The 13751-nt window shown below is 40.6% G+C and overlaps 1 protein-coding gene across 34 annotated transcripts in view; it reads left to right on the forward strand.

The window, feature by feature from the left end:
• LOC134227416 (plasma membrane calcium-transporting ATPase 1) overlaps positions 1 to 13751 on the forward strand; it is a 239585-nt gene that overhangs the window by 173591 nt on the left and 52243 nt on the right. The window contains exon 1 of one of the 34 annotated variants that reach the window (XM_062708873.1): positions 11958 to 12125. The exons of 31 other annotated variants lie outside the window; for them this stretch is intronic. The gene's annotated coding sequence lies outside the window, so the exon portion shown is untranslated. Of the gene's footprint in view, positions 1 to 11957; positions 12126 to 12233; positions 12361 to 12496; positions 12517 to 13751 lie in introns of those variants that run through there. 2 more of the 34 variants (XM_062708887.1, XM_062708888.1) reach the window with 2 other exon arrangements.

Raw genomic sequence — 13751 nt, forward strand, 5'->3', positions numbered from 1 at the left:
AAATTGGAATTCAATGGGATTGTATTAACTCGTTTTATGACAAATGAATACAAATGTGTTTATGCTATGATTCTTCGCTCATTCCGCCGAGGTCATTGCGGAACCTCTGATGGCCAACAGAATGTCACAACCGACAATGGCCGTTATTGCCGGGGCCGGCTTATCAGCACGATATAAACCACCTATCACAAACGTGTAAATCTCGGTCGCACGCTTTCCGCAGGAGTGCGCAACAGGTTAGATATGCGTTATCTTGTATCGGTTGAAACCGGATCAGGAACCCATTCTATGCGATTATTAATCACCCATTGCCCAGCGAATGTTTCTGAGCGCAAATGGGGTATCAAGCAGGAAGTAGAATCCTCTTCCGGGGGGAATGCAGTAATTTATCCAGAAGATATTCAAATGAATCATCATCTTCAAGTATTATGCGCATTTTCCACGTACGTATTACTTTATAATTCTATTTAATCTCGGAATCTCCTAGATTGAGCTCGTATTGTTTGTCCACTGCGGACGTTACGTGCGACGATAATTGCCAAAAAAAAGTTTATCAGCAACAACCATCGCGCCGGGGAGATTTCTCCTCTGTTCTGTCACTCTGCTGCATAGCAATAAAGATAATGATGACTGCTATTGTCGACGATTCAATTCCGCAACAAATCTCCTAACAGACGGACCATGTTTCGCGCATTTATTGACTGGCGCAATAGACAGAGGCGTATGGTTTGAAATTGCATATTTGACGAGTTTTGTTCGGTGCATTCGGGCCCGTTTCTATGTATTTAGCGTCGAGCTCGTACAGTGCCGCTTAAAATATCAAAGAACCGATTGCAATGCAATGCACATATTCCTTTGAACAGTGCACAAAACCAGACGATTGAATTGCAATTAAAGTTGGATTGCATCTGTTGCGAGCAAGAGGGGAGTAAGGGGAAATGCGGATGAATTTTAATGCGATCCGCCCATGTGCAGAAGGAATAACTAGCGACTATTTCACTCAATGCTGAGTGATTTAGTGAAGTTTATGGGTTTTACTTTTGACGTCTTTGTTTTTTTTAGTTTTCCAAACAATATTTAATTCAGCAGTCATTTATTTTTATCTAGTGGATAAAAGCCCAAGATAGTTGGATTCGTGATACCCATACACTGGCGCGGCCTTCAACCCACCTAATTTAGATAATTTTCAGGGTTTTTGTGCCCTTATCATTTTTATGTATTTACACTTGTCTTCAACTTATCATATAGATAATGTTTGCTTCTTATGTCATTTCTCAGCATAGTTCTGGACTTGAAACACTCTGTTTGATGTGGAAATATCAAAGAATTATCCAAAGCATGGTATTATATTAACATTACAAGTATCGTATGTAGAGGATATATTTTAGGGGCTACCTGCTCAAAGCTGATCAATGTTACAAAACCGCTTTTTTTACCTGGAAATTCAATCATATCAAATCTACAGGCAAAACATCAGCTCAATCGAATTGTTCTGTCGAGATTATGATCCTCAAACATTACCTTTCAGTTTGGGAATCGAATAAAACTCGGTTGAAATGCTTATACCGATATTGGCAAAGTTGACGTTATGACGGGAGAAAAGTGTGTAGTGCTGTTGTCTAGTGAATTCATTTCAGTCTGCCTGCGCACAACATCCGCTCTGTTGTAATTATGGGTACAGTTCATGATTCATGCGTCGTAGCTATTTCGTGTTTTTTGTTTTGTTCCATTCTGAAAGTTTTGCTGGCATTTCTATCTATCCTATACAATCTGCACACTTTATGTTGATAAAACCTCCGTGTTATACATATCTATAGTGCAATAGTGAATGTTTACGCTTACATGTTGTTAGACCTTTAATCCGGTTACATAATAAATCCGCGCAAAATATCCTTATTGGAGCCGAGGGTCACATATTCCATTTCGTCTAATATATCTTCATTAGGTACATTAGGCAATCCTCTGTCTCTAACCGCATTCATGTAAGTTTGTTTGTCACTGTTTATCATTACAATGATGATTATTACGAACCCATCAAACAGTCAATACATGGAATCAATTCTGGTGCATTCCTTTCCTATGACAAACCAAGCGTCTCCATCACTGAGTAAAGTAAACCCTGTCTTAATTCCACGTGACACATCCTGAATTCATTCGACCATCATCATCCCTGTCTCCCGGATTCGCCACTTTACCGCTCTTCAGCTAGTGAGTTGCGAGCTCTCGCAGACAAGTACGTACACGCACGGGACGTAAATCATTATCATTATTCCCTGCTCTGCCTCTGTTTGTTTCCTCGTTTAATGGGTCTGCTGCAAATGTATCTTGCCTATGGTGCCTGCCATTATTATTCTTAAAGCCTGCAGAATTGAACCAACAAACTGAGATAAAAACACATCAGCAGCGCCACTATCTACACATTCGTGTAGTAAAGTTTCCGTCATCAGTCAGCGTTGCATCGTCGCCCGCCCGTTCGTTCTCTCTCTCATTTACTCGCGGCGCGGTGGTTATGTTCAGATATCTTGACACTGTGGGTCAGTGATAAGAGTTCGGCGACAAATTGTAATGAGCATACTGAATGGTTTAATTTTGTAAACACAATTGTGGATTATACGGGTGTAACATTTTTTGTTTGTTTCAAACACTCGTCACTGTTGTCAGTGTCGCGTCGGAAAAATGTTTTGCATAGGGGAGACTGAGTAGACTTGATCCCCTTTTTTCATTTACGATGTACCTAAGCGAAAAATCAATAAACTCATTCGTTTTTCGCACAGGCTCTTCTTATTGTTATTGTTGTTATTCATACACAGTCGATTTTTTGGAGTGCTGTCGAAAATCAAATTTGAAAATATTCTGGGGAAATTGATTCTTCTCCAAGAACTTTGATAAAAATATAATTGCTCTATGATTTTCTTTAAAAATATTTTAATATTTTTCCTTGAAAAAACGTAGATTTTCTGACTTGCTGTGCGTATTCGTGAACGATTCTTGCTATGGAACTCGACAGCGCATGCAATCTTGAAATTTGGGGAAACTTTACCCTCTTTCTATGATACATATCTACTAAATAAATATTTTTGCGAGCCAACCCCTCATCAAATCAGGGCGAGATCAAGTTTCCCCACCTTCCTTTAATATTTAATTTTACGGAATAGGTTTAAAGCAATTAGTAGATTCCTGAATGGCAATTGGTGCAAACAATGATTTTTTGTACCAAGCTATATTTTTATTGCTATTACTAATTTCCTAATATTTTTTTGTTGTAGTACTTAAAGGGTCATAGAACTTTGTCGAACAGATCATTATTCTCAAGTGTGAGCCCTGAGAGCGAAATTAAAAAATGTCTCGGAATGTCATTTGACACTAATCCGGTTCTCACGCTGCCAATTTCAAATTCAGAGAAATTTCCTGTTAGGAACAGTTTTCGGCTCCTTTAAGCGCTACCTGTTTATATGGAAAACATAATTGTGAATAACTTGTAAAAAAAGTTATAATCAAATTAGTCCCATGACATGAAATGACTTCTCCCGTCACTGGTTCGTAACCATCATTTTTCTAAATTGTGTGTTTGGAATCCAAAATTTGACACTCTCTCGTCGATTTGTGCACAATTCTATCAATTATTATCTCCGGGGTGAGCACAATAATTGAATTAATTTTGAAGATCTTTAAATACTTTGCCAGGAAAATCACAAGTAATTTCGTTGAGAGCGATATATCCTGCTACCGATTCAAGAATTGACCGAAATGTTTATGAAATGTGTAAATTTTGCATTACAAACACGTCCTATCACGAACTGATTTCTTCACTCACTAACCGCACACGACCCAGACCCGGATTTCGCGACTATTCTGCGTCCTAACACACGTCTTTCGGTGATATCTCCACATCAGCCGTCTCCGTCTCTGCCGAACTTTTCGCAAAATTCTTCAAGACTGTCTACCTACTATACTGACTCTCCAAGTCTCCACGAACTGATCCGCGGCTGGGTTCGATTCCCTGTGCCGGTCTAGGCAATTTTCGGATTGGAAATTGTCTCGACTTCCCTGGGCATAAAAGTATCATCGTGTTAGCCTCATGATATACGAATGCAAAAATGGTAACTTGACTTAGAAACCTCGCAGTTAATAACTGTGGAAGTGCTTAATGAACACTAAGCTGCGAGGCGGCTCTTTCCCAGTGTGGGGATGTAATGCCAATAAGAAGAAGAAGAAGCTCGCTCAACTCCTGCTTGGATAAACGTTGCCAGGTCGATAGTGTTTACATGGATTTCTCCAAAGCTTTTGTGCCTCAAGTGCCTCACGATTTAACAATAAAAAGGCTCCCCAACTGGTTACGCTCCTATTTATTTGGAAGCTCCTATCTGCCTACTATCTGCTCCTATCTGCCTACTTGAAACTCATGTCAAAGCGCTTCGCAACACCTTCCGGTGTTTCACAAGGAGGTCACCTTGGGCCTCTGATTCATACTGTTTGTCAGCGTACCATAGGCAAAAAAATTTGTTTGTCATACCATAGGCAATAAAATTGTAAATAAAAACGATTCCCGGACACAGACTCTATATTACTGGTGCCACTTGGCACAATTTAATTCGGGGTTCCCAAATTAAATAGGATCTGAATCTTACACCAAATCAGGCTATGAATACTGCAACTAGGGTGGTCTAACCGGTAGTACCGAAACCGGTATTACCGGCCAATTTTGGGTACCGAAAATACCGGTATTAGAGACGGAAAAAACCGGTATTTTCGGTATTTCAAATTTTCCTGACAGTATAAAAAATCTCGACAATTTTTCACCTACTTATATCAGCTCAACTGCCTGTAATCGCATATCTGTCCCATTTAAACAGGAAATCCAGCATAGATGGGACAAATATTCGGTTACAAGCAGTAAAGACTCATCGAGCAAAAAATACAACAATTAAATGCGCGCATGAGTAACTTTGCCCAAATAATCATCATTGACGATGTTTACGCTACAACAAAAATCGATCAACATCGTCATTAATCATACCAGTTGCTTCATTATCTTAGTCATTTGTCAAACTGCGAATGACTTTTTTTTCAATGAACATCGTTGATATCGTCCAGAATTTTCCCGCAATGTATGAAATTGTGAAAAAGGTACGAGCCGTAGTAGTTCTTTTCCGGAGATCAACTATGAAAAACGATTTTCTGCAAAAATATGTCCGTTCTGAATTCCAAAAAGAATTTTAATTAGTGGCCGATGCCAGGGCACGCTGAAATAATTCAAGCCCTCAAATTTGTTCAAGCTGTTGTGGAACTACTGCTCTGTGAGTTCTGCCCTCTATATAAAGCCGACGTGGTGTTCCAGTTTACGTTGGAACAATTATCAAATCAAGCCACAGAAATTTCCGCCAATATTTCGATGCGTTTAAGGAATGAATCCAAGAGAGACGATCCAAATACGCCGATCTTTTTGCTTTTTTGAAAAATTCTGCCGTGAAGCAGTTAATCATTTTGGACTTTTTGTTCGAGGCATCCAGAGCTACTTTGATTAAGCAAGCGTATGGGATCTTGAAGCGTCTAAAAGCATTCCTGATGCGATCGTTGAAACTGAGACAACGACCATACCTAACGATCGGTACGAAGAAGATGCAACTATGGAAATTTTTCTGGTTCATTGGTTAAATAACAACTTGTGAAGAGACTGTTGCTGAGCAAAACACTTGCGTTGCAGGTGGCAAAAACGTTGACGCCAGGATCCTTGCATACAATCCGTAAAGGAATTTTCCTACTGTGAATCGGAAGGGATTAAGGGCAAGTATTTGACACTGATTTTCGACGGTCTTGAAACCATTCGTCCTACTTCGATTGAACCAGAGTGGGCATTCTCAGTAGTTGGCAACATTGCCAACAAAATCCATTGCGGATTGGGAGATGAGTCCCTCAGTATGTAATCTTTACTTAGGTTTCGTTTTGTCCAGCTCAACAAGCAATGATTTTAACATTCGAAGTTTGTCAACAATTATTGTTTTTCATCCAAAAGTCCAAATCAAAAGTTTATATTTTACTACCTGAAATTTTCACAAAAAAACGGAATTCTACCGGTATTACCGGTATTGGCTCCATCAAATACCGAATACCGGTTTTTGACAAAAATAGCCGATACCGACCACCCTAACTGCAACCAAATTGCGGTAGACAAAAAGCAATGCGCAAATCAAATACATTAAATACAAATACAAATTCATTTTTGTTTGTTTGTATAATTATATTGTAATCTGTCTTCCCGACGAAAACGTAACTTAGATGTTGAGGACAAGATTCTATAAAATGGTAAATAGAAAAAAATCTCAGACGATGTACGCTGCTGCCAGAGCTTTGTTTTTCTTTGACTGCTTCGCGGAATGAATGGTATATAAAAATGTTTACCACTCCCAACCATGATTTGAAGGCTAGAGAGGACCAGATGCTTTCTACTATGCGCTAGATCCTCCCAGAAGGTTCTGCCTTCCTAGAGTCATTTGTGAGGCTAGACGTGAAATTTTCGACCGACAGTAACTCCCCATCGTTCGTGACGAGGACCTTGACCTTGTAGCCGTGGAATAATAAAAAATAGTGTAAATATTAGACTAGCGACTTTCATTGCATACTGGACGAAATTCTAGAGCCCTATTACAGCTAGCGTTCCTTGCTAGCAACGCGGGTAGTAGTGATGAAGAAGGGCTGGTTGATTAACAGCCGAAGCAACGGTTATGGTTCAAAGGGAACATGACACAACATAGTCCACTTTTGAATAGGATGACGATAGCTAGATTTCTGGGGGTAGCAGCTCCCTTGAGTCCATGCCGTCAAAAGGTGAAGTTGTGTCTCAATAGCGAGTAATTTATTTATTTATTTTTTGATAAAGTAATGCGACACGTTTCTGGGATAATACAGTCCCAGTCGAGTACGACGCTATCTTGCCATGCAGTGAAAGCCAGCAACTTCTAAATGACAAACCGGGGACCCAATCTTCCTGCCATATAGTGTTGTGAGCTGACAATCCAGCGTTGTCCTTTCTTCTGGATTCGTCAACCGCTCCTTTCTCATGTGCCACTCGAAACGTACTAGTCGCACAAAGTTTCGTCATTCACCGATCTGCGGCCATCCGAAGCAATCCTTCAGGACCCGGCTGTTGAAACTTCCACAGCGGCATGAAGTTATCCTCCCTGGTGGGCCGCCCATCGGATATTCAAATCTAGCTTCCAAGAACCTCTCTTCACCGCCAAGCACGCCACGTTCGTAAGCTGTGGCCATTCGGAACAACCGTTACAGGGCCGGGCTACAGACGGCCTTTGCAATATGCAAATATTTCTTTCCTCGTTGACTAACCATCGGCAGCTATTTCGCCACAACGTAAATCGTCGTTCGTCTGATAGTGGAAGCTGGGCAGTCGTCGCCCTCGTAAGATTAGACGTCTCTCTCCGGAACTTTTCTCTGGATGTCAGCTGTTCCACGTCGATAATTCTGCTAAGACCCTTATAGCTGTCTGCCGGCGGACCCGCACCACCAAAATTCCCAATTAGGAAATGGGAATAGAAAAAACATGTGGTGAGTTTGAAATTCACCACAGGATTAATTGTATAATTACGGTGTAAATAAGTGTGGTGTCGGGTACTGTGCCTTAATTACATGAGATGTAAAAAAAACGTTAAAAAAACAATCTGTGGTTCCACAGCTTATTCCGTCGCCGTAGGTTCATCGCCTAAGGGTTCCCGACTATCTATGCAGGATTCTGAATAGCTACTTCAAGTATGAAACCAGGCTTGTGATCCTGAACCTCGCCGAGCAGAATTTAGCATCAACACTCACAACAATGAGTATCATCTAACCTGAGCTTGTGCGTCGCAAAATAAGAGCGAGCTAGCAGTTCATCTTTTTGTTGTGGTGCGTCACTCACTCTCACTTACACTCAAAACAGCCTCTGAGTAAATCAACAGGCTTCTTTAGTTCCAATGATAATAATAATAATAATAATATTGATTTTATATCTAGAATCCTAATTTCAACTACCTAGCGAAAGAGGTTTTGGCGGAGTGTTTGACGTGACAAGTTATGATCGAAGAATGATATTCTCTGAATTCCAATAATTGCTCCATTCATTCCGTAATTCGTGCGACGGTATGGTGGTCTTAACATCTACTGGTTTCTTAGGGCACAAGGTTGCACGTTACTACTGATCTGCAACAGGATGACCAGACAGTCTATTCTGTCGCCCATCACATCAGCAATAAACATCCCTTTCGGATTGTCTTTTCCTGGTGAGAGAGGCTCCAGGTGAATTATTAGTTGGTTCGTACCTGGGTAGGCGATATGGATCTCCCCATGGTAATCGCCGTAGAGCAAATCGTAGGAACCCCTTGCTGAACAGATTCCAATCTTTCGGTACCATTCGTGAAGTGAGACGAATAGTACTCCAGGGTTGATCGAACAAGTGAAGCGTAAAGCGACTTCAGACAATATCTATCAGAAAAGTTTTTTGTCATGCGGAAGATAAAGCCAATCCCGACCAGTAGATAGTAACAGATTTATATCAGACCTTGTCATTTTGTTACAGTAGTTTTTCATAACAGCGGTTGTTATAGAACATGTACCATTAGTAGTTAAAATAACAAAAATTGTAACAAAATCTCTTCTAGTTTTAACAAAAATATTACTAAATATGTTATTCATTAACTTTGTCAAGCTGGCTCAACTTTGAATGTAGGTTCAAGTTATACTGTAGGTGGTATCTTCGTTTTTTTTTTCCAATTCCAATCTACCAAAAATGTAGGCAATTTTTTTTGCGGTACAAATAAACATAACACATTATGTTATAATCATGTTATGGCGATCATGAAATTTTTTTTCCTCCATCTTTGGCAGAGACTTTATAACAAAATTATTGCAAGTTTTGTTGTTTGTAACACATATTGATATAATTGTGATAAAATTTTGTTATGATTAACTGGTCGGGAAGCGCTCTGGACGCTTATCAACTATATAGGAAATGTGCTGGCGTAAGTTGGGCATCTAAAACAACTCCAAAAGATCTTTCACATTATTTACTCGATTGATTACTGGTCCCAGTGAACTGTACTGGAAATATATTGGTTCTTTCTTCATCGTAAAGTTGATTATTGAGCATTTTCCAGGACTGTATCCCATGAGATTGAGGATGCACCACTCGGCAAATACTTGAAGCTGTTGCACAAAATTGTGGCAATCGTTGGTGGTTACTGATTTCGCTTTTGTTCCCTTTTTTATGGGCAAGAAACATGTGAGCTGTCTTCCATCAAGTGGGAAATTCTCCAGCAAAAAGTGATAGTTGAAACAATTTTTGAAAAGGACCTGCAAGGCACTCAATGTTTTTCTTGAGGAACACAGATGGGATACCGTCAGGTCCATGATTGTAAGAGGTTTTTAATTGATTAGCAGCATCACCAATGCTTTGCTAAGCCACGTTAATAGCACCAAGCGCATGGTCATGGAGAGGAACATTGCTTGCCGCAAGATTAATTTCGTCAGTCAGTTCGTCGTCGTTTATAATTTCATTCGAAAAAACCTCGGAGAATTTTGAACGGAATAATTTACAGAGAACCAGTTTCTCCGCCGCAGGTCATTGATGATGGTAGTCCGGATTCATTACGTTGCTTATTGACATTTGGGATTAAATATCAATTTGCGCTGAATACCTTGTTGGTAGCGCAAGAAACAACGTTTACTTGTTCTCTCATAAAGATGGTTCAAGGTAGTATATCGTCCTTTGAGCACATCTGTTTCATGCTTCCTACTACTGAAATTACAGGGAAGTTGATTATCGAGGATGAAAACTAGAGGATTGTGATGTATTGATGATTTCAACAGCAGAGATGGGGCACGACTGATCGATGGAGCTACATCACGTGAGGTAACGAAGAAAAGATCCAAGAGTCTGTTGTTTCCGTTGACCACATTATTGATTTGCTTGAACGTTGCTAGGCTGTAACTGTCTAGAAGAGAAGTTGCGACCGGATGCAGAGTAGAACTCTCCGGGTCAGGATACAGAAAGCCATTGCCACAGGTTCTGCGATATGCTGTACAAGCTGAAATCGCAAAAAATGATGATCTCGTCGGTAGTGGCTGCGCCCTCTATCATTTTAGAAACCGATCGACAATGAGCATCCATTAACCCCTTGTCGCGTGTGCGATCTGGTATACTGTACAGATAAATAATTTGCGGTCCACTAAATTGATTGCCGTTCATACTTGCTGCAAACAGCTCTAGAAATGTTTTTCGATCGAGCGAACTCTAAGCTTTTGGTTAACAGTTATTAGCACGCTTCCTCCAGTGGATTTGCGACTGTTATTAGTTTGGCGATCACATAGGAATACTCCGTTTTCTGTGTCAAAGACTGAATGAGATTTTCGTCCCATAGAAAGCGTCGCTCCGGAGGCTTAATGAGTGCTGTTTCATCCGACGCCCCACTCGCATGTGTTTTTGCTCAGCTTCTCCTCATTCTGTTTGTCCACTCATTCATGAAGATGCGAACGCAGCTTTTTGCTGATGATGATTTTGTTTGCCTCTAGTGAGTTTGAGGAGTTTGTCAAATCTGAATATTATTGTTGACGCTGATACTGGACTTAAACCGATTGAAACAACTTTGGGTGTTCGATTCTCGTTCCAACACTGTGGAACATCATGTACGATGGAGTACTGCGTCTGAAACTGCCGCCTGGTGTAAAAATCTACGGGTTTGCAGATGACGTAATTATAATACGATTAATATGGTGGAAAGCTGATTCAATTCCAGATAATCCGTGTTAGTACACAAAACAAAAGTAACATAACCGACATGAGTTGCAATACACTTGTATCAGTACAGTCCGCATGATCACTTAAGCATCTAGGCGTAGGGTGGGTGTACCAATTGTCGCCATACTTAAGAACAACTATTTTTTTAAAAAAATAAGTAAAAGGCATGTGGGTGAACTTTATACATCAAGGGAAAGGTTTTGCTTCCTGCTCCTTAGAACAGCTGTGAAAACCACAATAAAATTTGTTATTAGCCTCAAAATTAATTAATCCATAATAGGAACGCATGCACCAGTTGTGGCACTATTCTTGTTTTTGGTTCCTTATTTGGCAAATCCCATTGTTTTCTTATGGGACTGGCCAAATAGGGACCACTAGTGCGACAACTGGTGCAAAGGATGTCAAAAATTAAGCAAAATCAATTTTTACAATTATGCTTTGCTTGTTTTGGAAGAGATCAAAGGTGTTATCGTATCATATGAATATGCTTTATCGATATGAACTTGGTTTGCGGTGATTTGATTGGCCATTTGGCATATAAAGCACTAGTGCGACAACTGGTGCTATAGCCACAACTGGTACATCTAGCCTAATGATTGACGATATGCACAGTTTTACGAGTCGCATCGATTAATAATTTGATTTTCATTTCGTATAATTTTGATATAAAAAATTGACAGTGATCAGTTTTACACCGTTGATGAACTTTTCCCCGGATTATGATACCTACTTCAGTTGAGGAAATAAATTTATTTCTGGAAATTTCAGCCTTGATCAAGTTAACAAAGGAAACAATTCCTCGGAGATAGAAAAAAAATATCACTGTCATGTTCTGAAAATTCTGATTCATTTCCTCCTACCTGAGACCGACACTTATTGTTAACAATTTTCGCCCGACGGCCCATCGCCGGCCAGCAAAGGGGATGATGAGCGATAAGGACTTTTCGATAACACACTATCAGCTGGACGGCTGGTAGGCGCCCCTCCCTTCGCCCGCTCTCCGGCGTTTAGTACGGGGACGCAGCCTTTATTGGTGCCATAAGATGCAATGCGGCAAAGAAGCGGGATGGGTAATTGAGACTTTACGCTCGCACACCATCGAAACGCGATACGATATGACATTATAAATAGAACCGGGCGAGGATTTCCAGCTTTTATACTAGTTTTACACACTTGTGCGATAAGCGATCGTCCGGGTTGCGTCCGCTCGGGTGTCGGTTGTCAGGGGTCTCAGAGCGAACGTTTTCCCATCTTCTGGCGGTCCTGAGTTTTTTTTTCGTTCGATTGTTGATTCGTGAGGAAAGTGCATTAGTCGTCTCCCGTCGGAAGCAGGGGGTGAAAGGTAACTCATCAATCGCCATAATTTAGTGCTGATTTTTTTTTCTGTGCTCCGTGTTCTACCGGTTTGGCTATTTTGATCGATTTGTGTGGAAGTCGATTCAGATGTCGGTCGGTTGTCGTTTGGGTGGGGGTCGAAGATTGGTGCGTGTATTGGATAGAAGTGAAGCTATTATTACTGAAACTGAACCCTACTGGCGCTGTGCATGATGGGGCCATTGGCGATGAGGTGGTAAATGGTAGGCGATTTGTTTCGATCGAGAGCGGTTGTGTGGTTTTTCCTTTACGGCGTTCGAAATTTATTGGCTGACTGTTTTTAACTACCAGTGTGTGTACATCAGGGCACGTCAGTGTGTCTGAAGGACGTCATGAACGGTGTGATGGGCGAATGCCAGGTGGGTGGTTAGTTCGGCATCGCATTGGTGGCTGGCTACGAGCAGAGTCGTCGGAACTGTTCTCACATGGGGGGAATGAAAATTCGGAAAATGTTTTGCAGGTGGATGTATTTTAAGATCAAAGGAAGACTAGCCACGCCAAAGTCTTGTGTGTTTTGTGTTGTTCTGGTCCCGGAGACGGCATGGATCGTCGTCTTCATCGTTCTTCGGGCGGCATATTAGCATACATATAGTTCGTCGCAGAGGCAAAAATATAAAGCTACCGCCCACTTGGTGCCTGTATCGGATATCTTTCCACGGATGCTGGGTGGTTACAGAGAAGGATGAGATGTTTTTTTGGATAATGAAATTTGCTTGAATTGAATATTTAAGCAGCTAGCTAGCAGGCGAAGATGTTAGTGACTTGTAGTTTTGTGCATGTATTCATTCTCTTAATCGAATTGGAGCCGCCGTGCCGTCCGTCGGCAGCATGGTTAGGGGGTTTTCCCAACTCGGATGGATATTCAGAGATGAATGTGAGGGGATATATACTTGCTGGTGATGGGTACAAGCAGTGGAGACAAAACTCCAAGGTCTTCCCAAACTTGCATTACTAGACATGAATTTGTTGGGAAAAAGTTGTGATGGATGTGATCTTCAGTTTATCATGGTTTTTGTTTGAATAATAGAAGCTCACTTAAGATGTGGCGGCTTTCTTTAGATACGTTGGCATCAGTAAACATAATTAGATTGTGTTAGTTAGATCATCCAAAACCAATGTGGACGTAACACATTTTTATGCGATATAACCATTGTTCTAAAAACTAACTGTTTTTGAAAACATGGGTAACTCTGAAAAAGATTTTTAACATATATACCTTGATCACATTCTCGTGTGGACAGGATAAGTACGAATTAATATTGAACCTCATCAGGAATAATGCAATAATCTATATAGTATAAATAGACAAGCAGATTTAAATTTACATTTATTATCATGTTCAAGTAGAGTTACGTACGAGTCTCAGTTGAGATCAAAGATGTAAACCTAAACACTTAAACAAGCTTTATACGAATTTTATCGCCGTTTCTAATTTGTTTTGGTCAACAAGGTTTGATTGCTACATTCTGTTACGTGCTATTTCGAGGCAGCGAGACATTGCGTTTGATGATTCCGGTCTGTGGTTTTTTGGCTACAAGCACGTTTGCTTCCCATGGGAAATGTCGGCAATTACATATCACCAAAATACATCAAT

The sequence above is a fragment of the Armigeres subalbatus genome, chromosome 3, assembly GCF_024139115.2.
Source record: "Armigeres subalbatus isolate Guangzhou_Male chromosome 3, GZ_Asu_2, whole genome shotgun sequence".
NCBI classification, from domain to species: domain Eukaryota; kingdom Metazoa; phylum Arthropoda; class Insecta; order Diptera; family Culicidae; genus Armigeres; species Armigeres subalbatus.